The sequence below is a fragment of the Phocoena sinus genome, chromosome 9 (assembly GCF_008692025.1).
Source record: "Phocoena sinus isolate mPhoSin1 chromosome 9, mPhoSin1.pri, whole genome shotgun sequence".
Lineage (NCBI taxonomy): Eukaryota > Metazoa > Chordata > Mammalia > Artiodactyla > Phocoenidae > Phocoena > Phocoena sinus.
Genome location: NC_045771.1, coordinates 104,350,014 through 104,370,420, shown reverse-complemented (window position 1 = coordinate 104,370,420; position 20,407 = coordinate 104,350,014). Strand labels below are relative to the sequence as shown.

The window sequence follows — 20,407 nt, the reverse complement described above, 5'->3', positions numbered from 1 at the left end:
AGAAAAAGAAATAAAAGGTATCCAAAATGGAAAGGAAGAACTAAAATTATTTGTTTGCAGATGACATAATCTTATATGTCGAAAACCTTAAAAATCACACATACTCACAAGAAAGTATTAGAGTTAATAAATGTATCAGAGTTACAGAATAAAAAATCAACATGCAAAAATCAGTTGTGTTTCTATGTCCCAACAATGAGCAATCTGAAAAGGAAATTAAGAAAACAATTTCATTTACAACAGCATCAAGAATAATCGAATAATTAAGAGTAAATTTAAACCAAGAGGCAAAACACTTGTGCACTGAAAAACTATAAAACATTTCTATATGAATATAAAGAAGACATAAATAAGAAGAGACATCTCTAAATCACGGACTGGAAAACTTAATATCAAATATCAAATGTTAAAACAATCTACAGACTCAATGCAATCCCTATCAAAATCCCACTGGCATTTTTACAGAAATAGAAAAAGCCATCCTAAAATTTATACGGGTTCTCAAGGGACCCTGAATAGCCAAAACAATCTTGAAAAAGAAGAACAAAGTTGGAAAACTCACATTTCCTGATTTCAGAACTTACTACAAAGTAATCAAGACAGTGTAGTATTGGCATGAGAACAAACATAGACTAATGGAATAGAACAGAGAGCCCAGAAATAAACCCTCACACATATGGTGGGTAAATTTTCAACAAGATGCCAAAACCATTCAATGGGGAAAGGACAGTATTTTCAACAAATGATTCTGGGGAAACTGGATATCCACATGCAAGAAAATGAAGTGAACCCTTACATTACCCATAAACAAAAACTAACTCAAAATGGATCAAAGACCTAAAGATAAGAGCTAAAACTAGAACTCTTAGAACACAGAGGGGAATATCTTCGTGACACTGGATTTAGAAATGACTTCATGGATACGACACCAAAAGTAAAGGACACAACAGGAAGAACACTCTCTGACAGAAATCGCAGCAAGATCTTTTTTGATCCATCTCCTAGAGTAATGGAAATAAAAACAAAAATAAACAAATGAGACCTCATTAAATTTAAAAGCTTTTGCAAAGCAAAGGAAACCATAAACAAAATGAAAAGGCAACCCACAGAATGGGAGAAAATATTTGCCAACGAATCAACCAACAAGGGATTAACCTCCATAATATACAAGCAGCTCATGCAGCTCAATATCAAAGAAACAAACAGCCCAGTCAAAAAAATGGGCAGAAGATCTAGATAGACATTTCTCCAAAGACGACATACAGATGGCTGAAAAGCACATGAAGAGATGATTGTCACTAATTATTAGAGAAATGCAAATCAAAACTACAATGAGGGACTTCCCTGGTGGCACAGTGGTTAAGAATCCGCCTGCCAATGCAAGGGACACGGGTTCGTGCCCCGGTCTGGGAAGATCCCACATGCCGTGGAGCAGCTAAGCCCATGCTCCACAACTACTGAACCTGCTCTCTAGAGCCAGTGAGCCACAACTACTGAAGCCTGCATGCCACAACTACTGAAGCCCGTGTGCCTAGAACCCATGCTCCGCAACAAGAGAAGCCACCGCAATGAGAAGCATACGCACCGCAACGAACAGTAGCCCCCGCTCGCAGCAACTAGAGAAAGCCCACGCGCAGCAACGAAGACCCAACACAGCCAAAAATAATAAAAAAATAAATGAATTAAAAAATAAAAAAACTACAATGAGGTATCACCTCACACCGGTCAGAATGGCCATCATCAAAAAAATCTACAAACAAATGCCGGAGAGGGTGTGGAGAAAAGGGAACCCTCCTACACTGTTGGTGGGAATGTAAACTGGTACAGCCACTATGGAGAACTGTATGGAACTCCTTAAAAAACTAAAAACAGAGGTACCATATGATCCCACTCCTGGGCACATATCCAGAGAAAATCGTAATTCAAAAAGATACGTGTACTCCAACATTCACTGCAGCTCTATTTACAACAGCCAGGACATGGAAGCAACCTAAGTGTCCATCAGCAGATGAATGGATAAAGAAGATGTGGCACCTATATACAATGGAATATTACTCAGCCATTAAAAAGAATGAAATAATGCCATTTGCAGTGACATGGATGGACCTAAAGATTGTCATAATGAGTGAAGTCAGTCAGACAAAGATAAATATCTTATGTCATCGCTTATATGTGGAATCTAAAAAAATGGTACAAATGAACCTATCCACAAAACAGAAATAGAGTCACAGATGTAGAAAATAAATGTATAGTTACCAAGGGGGGAGGGAGGGAGGAATAAATTGGGAGGTTGGGATTGACATACACACACATATATAAAATAGATAACTAATAAGAAGTTACTGTAGAGCACAGGGAACTCTACTCAATACTCTGTAGTGACCTATCTGAGAACAGAGTCTAAAAAAGAGTGGATATATGCATATGTATAAATGATTCACTTTGCTGTACAGCAGAAACTAACACAACATTGTAAATCAACTCTACTCCAAAAATAATTAATAAAAAAAAATAGATAAATTGGACCTCATCAAAATTACAAACTTTTGTGTACTATAAGACAAGAGAGTGAAAAGATAACCCACAGAAAGGGACAAAATAGTTACAAGTCATATATCTGATAGGGGATTAATATCCAGGATAGATGGAGAGTGCCAACAACTGAAGAAGAAAATCTAGACCACAGTGAGATACCACTTCATACCTATTAGGACAGGTATTATAAGGAAGGAAGGAAGGAAAGAAGGATGGAAGGGAGGGAGGGAGGGAGAGAGGAAGGAAGGAAGAAAGGAAAAAGACAAAGAAAAATTGGACATTACCAAGTATTAGTGTGGATTTGGGAGAAACTGAAACACTTGTGCACAGCTGATGGGAATGCAGTATGGTGCAGGCCCTGCGGAAAAGAGTCTGCCTTGTGGCACGTGTTAACCTTCAAGAAACACTAAGTTGTTCAACATCACCACAATGCTTGATAAAAGACGACAAAGGAGCGAAGTCCAAAGCCCCGTGGGGTCCTTCAATGCACGTGTTAACCAACGAGGAGGCAAGAACACAAAAGTTCCCAAGGGCTTGCTATAGAAGGAAGGATGTTGGGGGCAAAATTCTTCAAAAGGTAGAAGAGGTGACACTGCAGAGTGGAGCCTGACCCAGAGAACACAGGCTCACAGATGCAAGTAAGACCAAAGCTGCTGTAAGGCCACCTCCCCTAATGGGAAAGACCACCCGGCCCCAGGATCCAGTAGAGGGCAAAGCTCAGGCTGACAGAAGACGGACAGGGAGTCTCCTAGGGACACAGAACTTGTCTCTCTCCACAACCTGAGGTCACCCCGGGTTTTCACCCGATGCTGAGACGTAAAGGTGCTAGGCAGGGCCTCAAGAGCAGTAAGGCCACAATGGGGCCACAAACCCTACATTCCTAAAATGAAAGCAGGCAGGGCTTCTAGACCATGCAAAAGGCTGCAAACCTTTCTCAAAGTTCTCTCTCATCATAAACAAAAGAGAAACCACTGAATAAAACCCACGGCAACCCAAGTGAATGTCAAAGCAGGACTCTGTGCCCATATTTATAAATGGAATAAAGTATGGGCACATTTACAAATGCCACGTATAAGTGGAATACTACTCAGCCATAAAAAAGGATACAGTGGCATTTGCAGCAACATGGATGGACTTGGAGGGTATTATGCTAAGTGAAATGAGTCAGACAGAGAAAGACAAATACTGTGTGATATCACTTATCTGTGGAATCTAACAAATACAACAAACTAGTGAATATAACAAGAGAAGAAGACTCACAGATACAGAGAACAAACTAGTGGCTACCTGTGGGGGAAAGAGGGGCAATACAGGGATGGGGAGAGGGGGAGGTACAACCTACTGGGTGTAAGATAGGCTTAAGGATGTATTGTACAACATGGGGAACATAGCCAATACTTTGTAATAATTGTAAATGGAGCGTAACCTTTATAAATTATATTAAATTTTTTTTAAATTAATCTTAAAAAGGGCACAAAATAAATAAAACAAAACAGAATGCCACATATAACAACGTAGGGCTAATCACTAAAAATTCTCAGCAAAATTCTCAGACTAAAGTAATAGCATCAGTGATAACAGCTCTTACAAGGAAGGTAAAGTGTCCTTTTCAGAGAATTTCTAGAGAAAAAGAACCTGAAGATAAAGGGAGAGGAAATGCATCGACTTTAGTACACAAAACAAGGCCCTGACCCGCAGCAGGTGTGCGGCCTGGGAGCTGGACAGAGACGTAGGTGGTCAGGCCCCACCCACCTCACTGAACTGGAACCTGCATTTAACAGCATCCTTGGGAGATTCATGGGTATACTGAAGTTTAAGAAGTGCTGTTTTCAGACACTGTTAATATTTAACCTGTGTCCATACTGAGATTTGCCAGTGCCCTCCAGGAAAATAAGTGAAAAACACACATCACTTTTTTTTTTTAATTGAGGTATACTTGATTTACCATATTTTATTAGTTTCAGGTGTACAACACAGTGATCAACATTTTTATAGATTATTCTCCACTTATACTTACTATAAAATATTGGCTATATTCCCTGCGCTGTACAATATATCCTTGAAGCTTATTTATGTCACTTCTTTATTGCTGGGTGAACGCACGCCATCCCTCTGCTGCGGTTCCCCTTCCTCCAGAGGAGGCCCCGCTTTCAGGCTAAGTGGGGCGGGCCCAGACGAAGGAGGCAGACAGGCTCCTCCAGCATCTGTCCAAGGACGGATGCAGCAGGTCCTCAGCCATCTGGAGCAGTCTTCAAAACCCTTCCCCAACTTGAGCATGGACCCTCCACTGGGTCTTCCATGGCCACAGGGGCCAAATGTGATTGACAAACAGACCAACAGCCAAGGTGCCACCAGCACCACACTGAGAAGCCAGCTCCCAGACGCAGCCAAGGAAATTCCATTCAGGAATTCCTTGAACCCCCAATGAAAACGAACAGATAGTGGGAGGCTGTTAATTCTATCGAGTGCATTTTTCAGCAGCGAGTACACATCCTGAGCAACCCTCCAGGGCAGTACCCGTGGTCCCTGCTTCACCCTGACGCCCACTGCACCCCACAAGGAGACCGTACCTCAGCGTACAGTACCCCAAATTTTAGGTAAGTGTTCTCCTATGGGTCTTCGCCACCCGATGCTCCGGAGTACCAGAGGAGAGCAAAATCCCCACGAGCCACCTGCATCCCCACCCAACACACGGAGCTCGTAGGTCCCGGCTGAAGAGGGGTCATGACCTGCTCCCTCTGCACACAGGGACAGCCCCGCAGATGACACTGAAGGCCCAAGAGCAGAGACATGCACCAGAGTCAAGGCAGTGGCCTGATCCCCGGGGGGCCACTTCTAACTGCACCTGAAGCTCAGCACCTTAGGGCATCATCAAAATCCCTGATCGGTCGCCGGTCGCCTTTCATCCTTACAGAGACCAAAGAGCGAAGGCGCCCACTTCCTGCTCACTCACTGGGAGGGAGACCTTTGGCAGTACAGACAGCAAGACAATAGCCACCTGTGCGCTGTGCGCGGTGCCTCCTGTGAGACCTCTATCAACACCCTGGCAGGGACTCCTGCCACCAACCGACAAATGGCAGCTGATCAAAGGGACAATCCACGTGTTAACAGGTGATCAGATTGTTTTCTGAAGTGGGCGGGCAAGGAAGTCCCACCTGTGTTTGGGGCAATTAGTTGGACCCCATCAAGAGGGTGAGATCTCCCCGACATCTGCCTCACTTGACCTTAATGGTCCAAGAGGTGTCCCCCAATGAGAGCGTAGGCTCACGAGCAAAGACGCAACATGACCAGATGTGTTTATCTGAGGCTTTGATGCCAGATTACACTTGCCATCGAAGTTAAAGGAACTCCAGCCAGGCATGGACATATATACACTACCAAACGTAAAATAGATAGCTAGTGGGAAGCAGCCACATAGCACAGGGAGATCAGCTGGGTGCTTTGTGACCACCTAGAGGGGTGGGATAGGGAGGGAGGGAGGGAGACGCAAGAGGGAGGGGATATGGGGATATATGTATATATATAGCTGATTCACTTTGTTATAAAGCAGAAACTAACACACGATTGTAAAGCAATTATACTTCAATAAAGATGTTAAAAAAAAAAAAAAAAAAGAAGTCCAGCCAGGTCTTGGCATTCCATTTTCAGCAGAGAAAAAAGTCCCGTTCTCCCAGAAGCCCCATCTGTTCGTTTCCCCAGCGGTTCCCACACCCACTGCCCTCCACTCGGCTAAGAGATAGTGGACGGGCTTATCTGGGTGCAGTTACTACTTGTTACACATTAAACAATGAAGATTACAAATGGTTACATAACACTGTCCCCTGGCTAACGTCCACAGAGGCCGTGGGATCCTGGATTCCGGCGGCGGCACGGCCTGAGACCGGTCCAGGAGTCGCGCTTCCGAGAACGCGCGCCCCTCGGAGACCCTCCGCCACCAAAAGGCACAGCGAAGACGGTGCGCCGCTGACCGCCAGGGCCTGTGCAGGTGACCCCGGGCTGGTCCCTCCCGGCCGGGGCGTGGACCAGAACAGAGCCCACCGTGGGCTGGACTCCGGCGCATCCTGGTGCCAGCCCGCTACAGGTTGTGCCGGAGCCGCCGCACGGGGTCGCTGCACTCCCGCAGCCAGGGCTCGGGTACTAAGGAGTAGGGCGCAGTGCGCAGGGCAGGAGCGCGACCAGGGTCCGCGCGGCTCCGCCCCAGTCAGGAGCCTTCAGAATAGAAAACCGGATCCTGGGGTCCCGAGCACCCCTAGACACAGCCTAATGTGCTCCAACGCGGAGAAGGGTGGAAGACAACCCCGCAAGAGTGGGTACCACCCTGCCTCCCAAACGTGCCCGATAGGACTCACCCCATCACGTGCACACAGGACCCTGCGGCGGAACCCCGGCCCCCCGTCCTAGGACCACACTCCTCCACTTCAAGGGGACGGCACTTTTAAGGAAGGGGCAGCGCACAGCCTGGTCGAGGCTCACTACAGGAATCCCAGGACCAAACTCCATGTGACAAGGTCATGCCCCAAGGCCCCGCATCCCCTGGATCCCTGGTTCTCAAGGCAATCCCAAAGAACCCCTTCCTCCCTCCGTTATCCCATCTACAACCCCCCGGGGCTACCTGCACCCTGATGGACAAGGACACACTGGCCACTGTCAGATGCCAAAATCCTCCTGACCCACCCGTGAAACCATGCAGAGCCCCGGGTGGGGGGGAATCTCAGACCCAACATCAGGCAGACATGTGACTGGGCACCTCCACTCGCTCCCCTCACCTGGGGGACGGGGGTCGTGTGCCCACCAAGGCCAGCCAGTTCTGGTTTTCCAGGGTCAGAATCCTCTCACAGCCCTCCCAGCAAGGAAGGGAAGGAAGGGAAAGGCTATTTCTTGAAGCCACAAGTGCAAAGCTACCGGATGTCATGCAGAAAGCGGGGCTCCCTCTAAAACAATACAAAGGAAATAACAGTACTGCGTGTGGAGCAGGCACTGTGCTAGTCACTTTAAATTCATCACACACATACAACTCTATATACACAAATGTGAACACAACCCTGAAGCAAACGAAGGAAAAAAGAAGGCTTGGAGTAAGTGACTTGCACAAGGCGACCGAGGTAGTAAGGATACCACAGTCCCTCCTGAAGCGCATGGCGGGAAGGGCTGGGATGGCACTTAGAACAGTGAACTTGGATGCTGAACCGTGTTCACAGGTACGGGGACTGGGGAGTGGAGGGCTGGCGGGGAGGGCAGTGGCATCGAGGGGCCGTGTTCAGACGCACAGAGAAGCCACCGATGTGCAGCTCCCAGGACAAAGTGGCCAGAGGAGGGGCTCCACGGTGAGCAGGGCCACGTTATTTTAATGTTTTAAAGTCAATCAAATGAAAGCCGTGGAGGCCAGTTCTGAGAGCAGCTGAGAGCAGGGCATCCAACCCCAAGGGCAAGGCCACAAGCCTGGCCTGGCCTCTCCGGGAGGTGGAGATGCTGCAGAGGGAACCAAGGCAGGGGATGCAACCCTGAGAATCCAGAGGAAATCACAGTGCTCAGAGCTCAGAGGTTAACTCTCCTACGGTCCCAGAGCCAGTCACTGGCAGCGGAGACCCAGCTCTCCTTCGGGATCCAGACCTGAGGCCTGTCTGCTGTCCCTCGAGGTGGTGGCTTAGGTGTGCCGGCCTCCCCCACCCCGCTGCTCTCAACCTGGACGTGCGCTCCTCGGCCTGGTCACACGCGCCCTGAAGCCTCTGGGCTGGGAACAGAGGGCCTCCAAAGGGAGTCTTTTAAAAGGCATAAAGGCTGGATGGCGTGTGCTGAACGCCAGGCCGGAAGAGGAGATGGGGCCCCACACAGCACAAGGCCCAAGGGTCAGGAGCAAGGAAGACAAGAGCATTCACAGAAAGTCCAAGGCTCAGCTGGACCCCTCGGTGCCCCGCTCGCACCACCAGCAGGTGGGTTTCTCTCCTGAAGCAGCGACAGGGCTGTGGCCTCCGGTACCACACTGAGCACAGGTGGCCAGTGCTGCTGACTCTGATGGGACGGCTGACGGCTCCAGGGCTCCCAGGCCCACATCGCGGGGATGGAAAGAGGCTTCTTCAGACAGTCTGGCCCCTTCCGAGGAGAAAAGACCCAAGACTGGAGCACCGGGGGCTCCCCACACAACGGGGCAACCAGAGAGCCGTACCCCGAGGCCCACCATCAGCCTCCCAGGGACGCCTTTGAATGTTGACGGCACAGCAGGGCCCCCGACATCTAAGCAAAGCCTAATGGGTCAGACACCACCCCATCAGCCTCACCTGTCTGGGTCTCTGTCTGGCCACTGCTGGGGCGACCACCAGGGCTCAGGCGCGACAAGCCCCAAGGCCTGGGACGGCCTGCCCACGTGGCCTGCACCCAGGACCTGCAGGCTCGCACCCAGGGCTCCATGGAGGGAATGGGCACCGACTGGAAGCTCTTCCCCTCCCCCCTGCCGCCCCCAGTGGGGAATCACAATATGGACCACGGGCTCCTCTCACTCGCCCAGGCAGCTGCCTGGGGACCAGCCCCAGGGCCCCCCCTTCCCTCACTGCTGCCTCCCCAGCCCTGCACGTCCAAATAAAACATAAAACACACCCGCAAGTTCTTGCCTGCCATAGGCTCTGCTTTCTGGGTACGCCAGACCCAAACCTGCAGGAAAATAAATGATGCAAAAATTGGAGAGAAGAAACTATGTAAGAAAAAAAAAAAAAAGGTAACTAATATATCCAGAAAGAGGTTTTAAAAAATAATGCATCTATGAAATCAGATTATTGCACCATTAAAAGAAGAAGAATTATTCAGGGTAATGACGCTGTGCTATAGGCTCACTGACTGTACCAGACGTCCCACTGTGGTGGAGGATGTTGACAGTGGAGAGGCTTGAGGGCAGGGGGTAAATCTCTCCATTTTCTGCTCAGTTTTGCAGTGGATCTAAAACTGCTCCAAAAAATAAAGTCTAGGGCTTCCCTGGTGGCGCAGTAGTTGAGAGTCCGCCTGCCGATGCAGGGGACGCGGGTTCGTGCCCCGGTCCGGGAGGATCCCACGTGCCGCGGAGCGGCTGGGCCCGTGAGCCATGGTCGCCGAGCCTGCGCGTCCTGAGCCTGTGCTCCGCAGCGGGAGGGGCCACAGCAGTGAGAGGCCCGCTTACCGCAAAAAAAATAAAAATAAGAAGAGGCCTGAAAGTTCACTCTGGCCCTCACATGGTAAGTGTTAGTTCTCCATTGTATCTCAGCTTCTACACCATTCTCTGCACTTTGTAAAATGTAACAAATAAATATTAACTTTGAACTGGGTACTCCTTAAGGATGTTGTCAGACACCTCATCCCCTCTTAAACGGGTGTAAGTGAGCAAAGAGGATGTGATTTGATCCCTTGCTGCTTCCTTGAAAGCTTCTCTCACTTGCCGGGGAGCTTTTGAACTATCTAGAGATACAGAGCTGGGAAAGAAAGGGAGCAGGGACTAGTATAAAAAAGTAAAATAGGGGCTTCCCTGGTGGCGCAGTGGTTGAGAATCCGCCTGCCGATGCAGGGGACGCAGGTTCGTGCCCCGGTCCGGGAAGATCCCACGTGCCGCGGAGCGGCTGGGCCCGTGAGCCATGGCCGCTGAGCCTGCGCGTCCGGAGCCTGTGCTCCGCAGCGGGAGAGGCCACAGCAGTGAGAGCCCCGCGTACCACAAAAAATAAATAAATAAATAAATAAATTCTACATACAAATACTAATCAAAAAAGAAATAAAGAGGTCCTTAGAAATTAAAAATGAAAACAGAAATTTAAAATCCAGTAAAAAGGTTAAAAAGTCTAGATGATATACTCCACAACCTAGAAGAACTCAACAGATTCAAATAGGAGACAAGAGGTAATCAGAGAACCAGTCCGGGCAGCTAATAAAAGCAACTGTAGGAAAAAAGAAGAGGAAGATGGGAAAAAAAGAAATGAAAGAATTAATTCAAAACCAGGTCCCAGGGCCAAGGATCTGAGTTTCCAGCTTGAAGGGGCTCTTGATGTACCCTGCACGATAGACGCAGACACCCAACCAGGCACATCTACGAGGGATTTCTGAATAAAGGCACAAACAGAAAATCCTACAAGCTTCCAGACATGAAAAAAAAAGGAAAAATAAAAAACACTGAAGAGTGAAGAGTACACGGTAAGGACATTTTCAGACACACAAAAGGACTCAAAAACTGTGCATGCACCTCTTTTTTGGAAGCTATTATGGAATGGTCTCCATCAAATCGTGGGAAGAAACCAGGAAAGAGGAATCATGAGAGGCAGGAAGAGAACAAAGGGCCTGCTCAGGGTGATGGAGAAGGAAGAGGCCGGGATAAAGCTGAGCAGGGAGCCTGGAGGGCAGCCAGGCACCTGGGGACGAAAGGCACACAAGAGGCTGCTTCCCAAAGACACAACTGGCTGGATACCTCCGGTGTCTGCGAGAATATTTGCACACCTGTGTCAGCCTGGAGTGGGGGTGGGGGTCAAGAGTGATAAGTACCTAAACTACTAAGCAAATGCAAATACAACTCCAGAAGAAAGCAAGGCATCCTGCAAGACAGAGAAAGTGATCACAGCACACTACCTGGCTCCACCAGCAGTGTTTAGGGCTGTTGCCATGGCGTCAGCACTGCGTGCTGGTCCAGCCAATCTCACCATAGAGACAATGGGAGACAGGAAGTACAGGTCAGGATGATGGGACAGAGGTCGGCCTCCTCACCTTCTAAGCAGGGAAGTCAAAGAATCCTACGGGAAGCCGGGGTCTGGGAGGGTGGAGAGGCAGCAAGGAAGGTAGCAAGGAACTACAATACATTATACAGACATCTGCTTAGAAACATGAAGGTGAATACAGAAAAGGTCGGCTGATAAGCCTGGTTACTTCTGGGGCGTTGACTCTTTAAACTATGTACATTTATCACTGATTAAAAAAACTAAATTTCCGAAGTCTGCCCTGGGTGTTGAGGGATTAGGAAGCCAGTGACCCTTCAAATGGACAGAACTTGCTTGGGAAGGCCAGAAAAGCAGAAGACGGGGCCCCACCTGGGGAGAGCAGGACACGACAGAGGCTGGCTGTGTCCACCGTGGCCCTGCAGGCCCTGCGGCGGCGAGAAGGGCCAGGACATGCCTGCAGTTAAGGAACGGCCCAACTAGGGAAGAAGAAGCTGTCCTGCCTTACCCTTCCTCCACTAGGGAGATGCCATGAAGGTCTCATGCACTCCTTTATCTAGACACCCTGGAGCGGTCTCCAGGAGATCTACACAGTTCTTTAGAGGAGCACAGCAGCATTCCAGAAAAAGCAACTTGGAGGCTCTTGGGTAGCATAGTCACAGACTGTGCCGGTCCATCCAGGACATCACCCAGCTCAACCTCCCAGCCCACAGGAAGACTCCTAAGCAGTGTCCTGCATCTAGTGCAGGCACCACCCTTAGGCCAGGGGAGACCTCCCACGTGCATGATGCTACCGTACAAACTCCTGAATTTAAACATCCCTCAGTTCATAGTAGCTTTTTGGTCACAATGAGTTTCTTGGAGCAGGGAACCCTAAGATTACTATTAGAAATGGGGCATAATAAAAGTCTTTAGATTAAAGGATGTTTGCAACTCATAAAAGGTTGGAAGAAGACACTCCCAGGTATGAAAGTTTCCAAAAAAAAAACAATAAGGAAACCAAAGGCCCAGCTGGCTGGAGAAGTGAGTCCTCAGAGTCTCTCTCCTCTGAGAAGCATGTCAAGTGTGACCCAGGCTAGCTGAAGGCCCCTCCCTGTTGGCACCCACCTGACAGGGCTCTTTAGGATTCTCTCTTGCAGAGTGAGACACCGGAGAGCTCACAGACAGGGCCAGACAGTAGGTCACCAGGCAGTTCCACGGGCAGCGCAAGGACAATGGAGGGTCCCAGCTGCCCACCTTGCTTTCAGTTGTGGTGACAGTAACACAGTGAAGAAGGACAAAACACAGCAACCTCTTTCCATGCCAAGTGCTTTTTGAGCCCACATTACTAGGCAAGATTGCAGCTGCTGGGGCCCGGGCCCATTGATCTGGCCCGAAAACCCAGCCGGACTTCAGGGAGAGGCAGGGCTGCCCAGCACACAGCCCTCGGACAGGGTGCAGGAGCTGCTCCCTGGGGCAAAGTCAGCCCGTCAGGACTGGCAGTCCACGTGCATTTCAGTCCCAGCTGGGCTAAGCGTCTCTGCAGACTCCAGACCCCGGGGTCCTGATGACAGACACCGTGTGTCCCCACATGCCTACACCTAGCGGTCTCCATGCAGACGCCCGGCGCCGCAGCTGGCCTGAGCCCGTGCCTGCACCTAGCGGTCTCCATGCAGACGCCGGCACCGCAGCCGGTCTGAGCCCGTGCCTGCACCTAGCTGTCTCCATGCAGACGCCCGGCGCCGCAGCCGGTCTGAGCCCGTGCCTGCACCTAGCGGTCTCCATGCAGACGCCCGGCACCGCAGCCGGTCTGAGCCCGTGCCTGCACCTAGCTGTCTCCATGCAGACGCCCGGCACCGCAGCCGGTCTGAGCCCGTGCATCTCAGCCACTGCCCACCTCTCGCTCCTGGTCACAAAGAACCAGTTTTTGACGCCTGCTCTTCCCCGTGGTCTGGTTCAAGTGGTCTGCGGCCAGGCGAGATCTCCATCCCACCTGTCCGCCTCTGCTCATAGCATCCTACCTGTGGGCAGTTCAAACTGTCGGCTACCCAGCGGCCAGGAGAGGCTTCTCGCTCCCAGTGACTGGCGCTCAAAGCCAGTTTCAGTCAGTGCCACAAGGTTTTGTACAGCTAACGGGTGCAGAGACAAAAATACAAAAAAAGCAGAGTCTCCCTTCCGATTAATAGAGAGACCTTGCACATTCATAGGAAAGCCAACGAGCTGCTCTGAGACAGGCTCAGTGTCACAGAAGCAGTGTCTCTGAGCCCTCCCACGTGCCACGTGCCAAGGTACACACGATCCCAAAGGCACCCCACCCTCCCTACAGGTCAGCACCCCTGTGACTCTCATTTTACCAATAAGCTTAGTTAACCCGCTCACCCAGCTAGTAAACGGAAGAACCAGGCATCCACCCGGGCAAAGCAAAAGGGAACAAGATGTCTTTTTTTTTTTTTTTTTAAATACAATCGGCTTCAAGAATGTTTTCAGGCACTGCAATTTGTGACCATCAAAACAGTCTTCTAACCTCCCCCCCAATCCACATGTAAATTCAATGGTGGAGAAACAGGACCAATGTCCTAGTTTTCCCTGTGGCATCCAGTCATTACCCACCAACTTCATCCCATGCATTCCGGGCAAGACTATGACTTAAGGGGCAGAGAAGCTCTTTCCACCTCAACACCCATCCCTTTCACAGATGGACAAAGGAGCACTTGGGCAAGCAAGGCTTCTCTCATTCTCAAGCCCACCTCTCCCACTGCACGAGCAAAAAGGGATAGCTTTTTGGCGTTGGTATATCCCCAAAGCGGAAAGTCACAAGCAGTCACTTCTACCTCTGGGAGGATTTCTGATAACTCTGGGACATGGCTTTTCTCGTTGGCAGCTCAAAAAACAGTCATACCATGCCTTCCATTATTAAAGAAAAGCCAGCAGCCTGGCGATTTTAAGCTTCACCTGCTTTCATCTCCTTACACTTAACAAGATCCATGGTCACCAGGAGCACGGACGCTGGACGGAGACGGTGGGGGGACAGACAGCCCCCCAGAAATGTGCCATTAAAACACTAACACAAAGTAAACACCTGCCAGTGCCTGAATGGGTGTGATCAGTTATAAACACTGAAGTTAGCACACAGGCCTTGTAGGAGGTTCCCAGATCCCCAAAGCACCAGTTTGCCAAGCCTTGCCAACCAAGTCGCTTGAATGCCCTAACGTCTTCCATAATCTCCCATACATCCACAGTTAAGCAAAAAGTAAAGACAGGTGAAATAAATTCTCAACTGGCAGGAAAAGTTTTAGTTAAATTCTGAACATATGACTGATTACTTAAAAGAAAAGCATAGCAAATGTTTTCTCCTTATGGGCCCGCACGATTCCACCTTGGTTTAACGGCCTGAGAAACAGACACAGGGATCACACCCCGAGCTGCAAACGGACACGCTTCTCCCCATGAAGCAGGACAGAATTCCCTGCGGTCAGTCTCACAGTTCTGAGAGGCAGGCCAGCCAACCACTGTGCACGGTTCTCTTCCCCTGTGGTTAAGAGTTGGACAGAACTCCAAGGAAATAAGTTTCTTAAATTATGCCGCCTTGAAAGCATTAGGTTTGATCAAATATACCAACCTAGAATTTCTAAAGCTGTCAGATGAAAGTGAAGACATGGTAGGTAATCTTTGTTCAAGCAGGAGTCTGGTTTCTACACGTTGTAACGTCTTAGACCAGCCTCATCATCTAAATCAAAAGTTCGTGGAATAGCTCGTAGAGTCTGGCTTTGCTCCTCTCTCCCGTTTGAGGGTCAGCGGCCACGGAGATGGTCACTGTAACTGGGCCAGGGCTGCCCCAGGTTCCGATCCTGGCAGCCACCACCCTACAAGCCCTGGACGAGTAGCTGGCATGAATATGCCCATGCCCAGCTCCGCGTTCCTGGACCACAATGAATGGCATTTTGCCCAGTCCAATGCTGCCCCCAAAGCAGTGCCGACCATGGGCAATACGCAATACATGACTTCAGCGGGACACAGCTTTTATTAAAACATGATTTTAATTACAATAAACGTAACTACTGTTTCAGACTCATTAGTTCATGGGTATCAGAGTTTCCTACCAAAATAAATGTGGACTTAAGCACAAAAAGTCAGTGGACAAAAGAAGGCATTGATAATAGCCTGGTGATAGGGCCAAAATCTGGAAGGCTGGGAGCCCCGGGAATGGTAACAGAGTCTCCTGGGTTCTCCGGGTGTGTGACCGGCACAGGGACGGGCCATTTCTCTTTTAGAGGCAGATGCACCTGTACAGAAGGATGAACCTAACAGAGTTTAAAAACAAAAACCCAAAGCTTAGGCTCTGGTGATAACTCTGGCACTTGCTGGCCCCGTGACCCTGGGCATTACAACTAATCTCATGAGCCTCAGTTTCCATGCCTGTAAAATGGGTAGCAGGAGGCTGTTAGAGGATTAAAAGCAGTTAGGGTTTGAACGCGTCTCGCAAAACGCGAAATGCTACAGAAGTATCCCTCGTTACAGTTCTCAATTATGCAAGCAGCCTGCTGCGTGTGTGACTCTCTCTGTCCTCAAATTCTCTTCCTGTAATCCTGGGATTGGCCTGTGTGGTCCTTCTCTTTCAAGGGTCCTCAGTAAAACTCAAATATTATATGCAGTAATCCTAGAGTTCTGATTTTTAACCGAAAAACGCAGTCATCTACCATCATTCCTGGAAACACTTTGGTTTCAGAGCTTTTTCCCTAATAAAATACTACCGTAAAACACACCACCATCGCCAGAAGTCAGAATTTCTTTTGCTACAGAAACCTAGATCCTATCCATTTTTCCTCCTGGAAAGAACGAAGGGAACTCTAGGTCAACTCTTGTGAAAACCGTCCAGCTTGGTGCTGTAAACCCCAGTCAACGCCTGTTGCCGTGCTAACAACATGTGTTCCTAGTAAAACTCAGCGAAACGTTAGAGAGAGCACCATTTCTGAAACTCGGGGGCTCCAAACGGCTGAATCAGCATTTTCAGAAACAAAGTGTCCTGGGCCTGGCCTCGTAAACAGCAGCAAAGAGAAAGTTGTGCAATAACGCGTGTTTACTCACGAGCGCTACTTGTTTGGGTCTTTTCTTCGCATCTCTTGAATGAAGCTGGGGACAACGTTTGCAAGAAAGCAGCCGAAAAGGTCCGGGCCCGAGCCAAGTCACCTGTGGCTCCCCTACGTGACCCACCGCCTCGTCAGTGCAAACGACAGAAAGTTGGCGTTTCTTCCAACCCCAAGACAAGACGAACACAACAAAAAGTGGAGAATACCCTCATTTCCATAACGCACATGCTCGAGGGCCGTCGCCAGGCAGGCGTGGGGAGAGGAGATCGCAGAGGCCGAGAGTTGCATCAGAAACTGCCTTCTGTGAACGGCACGGCTCTTATCACATTTCCCCGGCTGGCGGGCCGCTAACCCGCGCGCCCTCGACTTGGGGTTAGGCCCTGGCAGCGGGGTCACCGGCAGAACCAGAGGGAAAGATCCCAGGCCCGGGCGCGCTCCGGCTCGGGAGGGTCCGGCTCCACCGCCCAGGCGCGGGCGCACCGGAGGCTGCAGGGGCGCGCGGCGCCCACTCTCCGGGCGGCCCGGGAGCGCGGCCTTGACCGCCCGGCAACGCGGCCCCCAGCCCCGCCCCAACCCCGGTCCGGCCCGCGAGCCGCCGGCGTCGGACAGGAGGGCTCCAGCGGGCGTCGCCCGGGCTCCCCGGCTCCCAGGGGTCGCAGACGCCGCGCGCCGCGCCCGGTCCCCGCCCTCGCGCGCCGCAGACCCCGGCCCGAGGCGACGCCCTTCCGCCCGCCGCGCCCCCGCGGCGCCCGGCGTCCCCGGCCCGGGCGGCCCGCGCGCAGACAATGACGCCGGGACTGCCGCCCTCCCGCCGGCCGGCCACAAAGTAACTTGGCGCCGCGCTCGCCGCCCAACTCCGTACCTGCCGCGGCGCCGCTCCCGGCCACCTCCGCCTGGCCGCCCGCGCCCCTCGGCGCGGCCGGGGCGGCGCGGGTCCCGCGGGGCGAGGGCGGCGCGCAGGGCGGTCCCGGCCCCCGCGCGCCGCCGCCCGGGGACCGCGCGCAAACTTTGGGCTCCGCGCGGGGCTCCGCGGCCTCCGAGCGCCCAGCCCGCCGCAGCGCGCCGCTCGCGTCCCTCCCTGCCTCCTCCCGGCCTCCCCACCCCCTCGTTGGGCTTTAAACCCGCCCGGCCCCGCCCGCCGCCGCCGCCGCCGCCGCCGCCGCCGCCTCAGCCTCCGCCTCCGCCTCCGCCGCCTCCGCCTCCTCCCCCGGTCGCTTTTCCTGCTCCTCCTCCCGCCGCCGCCGCCGCCCGGACCGCTCGGGGGCGCCAGCGCGGGCGGGGCCGCGGCCTGGACGCAGGGCGGGGCGCGGGGGGCGCGTGGCCGGAGCTCCCGGAGGCCGCTGCTGCTGCCGAGGGCCGGCGCGGAGAGCTGGGGACCCGCAGCCGGGCGGGGGCTCCGGGACGCCTCGTCCCGCCCCCGGGACCCCCGGACGCGGGACCCCGACCACCCAGGCTGGGGCGTCCGCGAAACACACATCGGACCTGTCCTGGAAGGCAATTTGCAAGCGAATTCTTTGAAAGTCAAGAAGGAACTGTGCGGCCTCGATCCTACGTCCCGGGCGTAGCGAGAGGACAGGACGGAGGAGAGGTGGCTGCACGGGCTGTGCCGTGGGCTGCGGTCCTTCCCGGGACCGGGAAACCTGGGCTCGAGTGTCCGCTCGCCGCCAGCCGGGTCTGGAGCCTAGACTCTCTCGTAGCCACGGTTTCCCCATCTGAGTGCCAGCACCAGAGCGTGGGTGGAGTGGGAGGCCCTGCATATTTTCTTAATGCCACCGGGCCTCAAAGTCCTTATCTTTGAAATGGGCTAATAAGCCCGCCTCCGGAGTGATGTCCTGGGGGTTAAATGAGATGTTACTTGCAACATAAAACGACTGGTAAGAAGGAACCCTTGAATTAGTGGAAACCATTATCATTAATATGATTATTAATCTCTACTGAATCAAAATTATAATACAAATAGGATGATAATAATTATGTCTTTCTGGGATTTGATGTTATAAAAGCAGCTGCAGTAATAGCTTACCTTTACTGAGCATGCGTTTTGTGCCCAACTTTCATTAATCCTCTTATTTAACCCTCTGAACTTGTTACTAGGAGATGCCCACTGCACAGACTAGGAAACCAAATCTCCCAGAGGTTAGATAACTTGTCGAAGGTCAAGTAACTGGTAAGTGCAGAATAAGGATTCTGCCAAAACCCTTTAGGGCACTTTTTATAGCTCTTGTTTTTCCCACCTTTGGCCTGATTTATCCATGAAAGTTCATCCTTTCTTGTAACTGAAATAAGCCTCCAGAAAATATCTCCCCATTGGTCCAAGTTCAGAAAACCCCAAGGATGAAAATCTAGAGGGAATAATGGGACAGAGCTTAGTTCCTGGAAGAACCAAACTGAGCACAAAGACTCCTGTTGTAGACAAAGGATCCAGAGCAAATTAAAGAAGATTAAAAAAGAGTTGGGCCACTTCTCGAAAGTCGTATGAGCTTTGACTCTTACAGCTTTGCCAAAGGCTCCAATGAGCAAGGAGAGCCTGCACCAGCCGGAAAGGCTGATACTCAGCGGGCTTTAATAGATATTTGAAAAGCACTTTATGCATAGACATTTTTTCCTGAATCATTTGTAGGTAAGTTCCATACCCTATTATAACCCCTTACCCCTGTATATTTTGATATGTCTTTCCTACGAGTAGGGGTGTTATCTTACATAATCACGGTACAGTTACCAAATTCATAGCTTTATATTGATAAAATATGTGTATCTATTCTTGGTCCATATTCCAGTTTTGCCAGTTGGTCTGACCATGTCTTTTATGGTATTTCTTTCCCCTCCATCCCAAGATCCTCCACTGTAGGGTCAGGTATCGTATTTAGCTGTCTGAAAACGTATGGGTTTTCAAACATTACTCTTCACTGAGAAGGGATGAAAATAAATGTCCTCAAAATGTTTTCATGGTGACAGCAACCCCCAGAATTCCTAGGACAGGCCCTCATTCCCCACATTTCCCAGCTCCGCGTAGACCTTGCATGGTCCTTCTGGGCAGGGCCCACTCAGCACGACTACATGATCCAAGTTCATGAACTTGTCACTCTGGTTGTGGCTGTAGAAGCTGCAGCTGTGCCCGGTGTGGCGATCCGGGCCAGCCGATCGTGTGGGCAGACTGCAGCTTAGTGCCTTCTCCTGCTGCAAATTCTAAATGCCCCCCGGGACCGCGTGCTCCAGTTCGGTAGGATGGAAGCTGCCACCGTACAGTACAGCCACGTGGGATGCAAATTACCCTGGAGAACCAGCCACGCGGTGTGGCTTTGGGCTCAAGAGCTTCACTTGAGGGAAATGCACTGGTAGCAGTTAGGCGTCAGGACAGAAAACGGGATTTCGTGATCGTGAGTTCAATTATCCAAGGATGTGCTAGAGGCTCCTTCAGCTGGAAGTAGAGAATTTGATAGACATAATTAGGAAGGAATAGATTAATACCTTCTCCCCTGTTGACTGTGGGCATGGGACAAGGATAACCAGGTGCCATCCCAGCAGGGGGAGTGCCTGGCGCTCAGTGGGCGCTCTGGGGGAATGTCATCCGTCGCTGGGAAGCCATATCCTGCAAGTGAATGCATCAGCAGAGCAAATGAATGGAGGACGTGAATGCTGCGCCCTGGGGCCCGGGCTCCGGCTCAAACACTGCCAACGGCCTTGATGAAGGAAAAGAGAATGAGGTGAATGGCACCCTGACAGTGAAATGCTCTGGCCAGAGTGGCCCGGCCTCACTCCCGCTCCTGTGGGGGGAGGCCAGGCCTACGGCCCCACTGGACACAGCCGGGTGCACCAGGAAGGGAGTGCTGGAACCCGGTGGTCAGCGGTAAGGACTGGTGGGGGCAGGACCCACCTGCGGTCAGGATAAGAAATACAGGCTGCCCCTGGCATACAGAGGTGGGGAGCCTGGCAGCATTCCAGGAAGGTTTCCTAGAGGCAGCAGTGCCCCAGCAAGTCCCGGAGCATCCAAGATGGTCAGTTCCACAAAGAGGGACCCAAAGAAAAGACCTCTCAGATGGAGGGAGACTTCCGGGCCCTACCAGAGCCAAGAAAGAACTTACCAAGTAGTTGCATTTCATCATAAAATACCGGGCCAGAGCAAACGAGGGCGTCAGGAGGCTTGACGAGACA

The 20,407-nt window shown here is 51.3% G+C and overlaps 1 protein-coding gene across 1 annotated transcript in view; it reads right to left on the bottom strand.

Annotated features, from left to right (window-relative positions):
• GRB10 (growth factor receptor bound protein 10) overlaps positions 1-17,258 on the bottom strand; it is a 196,307-nt gene extending 179,049 nt beyond the window's left edge. The window contains 1 exon segment of the mRNA XM_032642729.1: positions 17,118-17,258. The gene's annotated coding sequence lies outside the window, so the exon portion shown is untranslated.
• Positions 17,259-20,407: the final 3,149 nt, after the last annotated feature.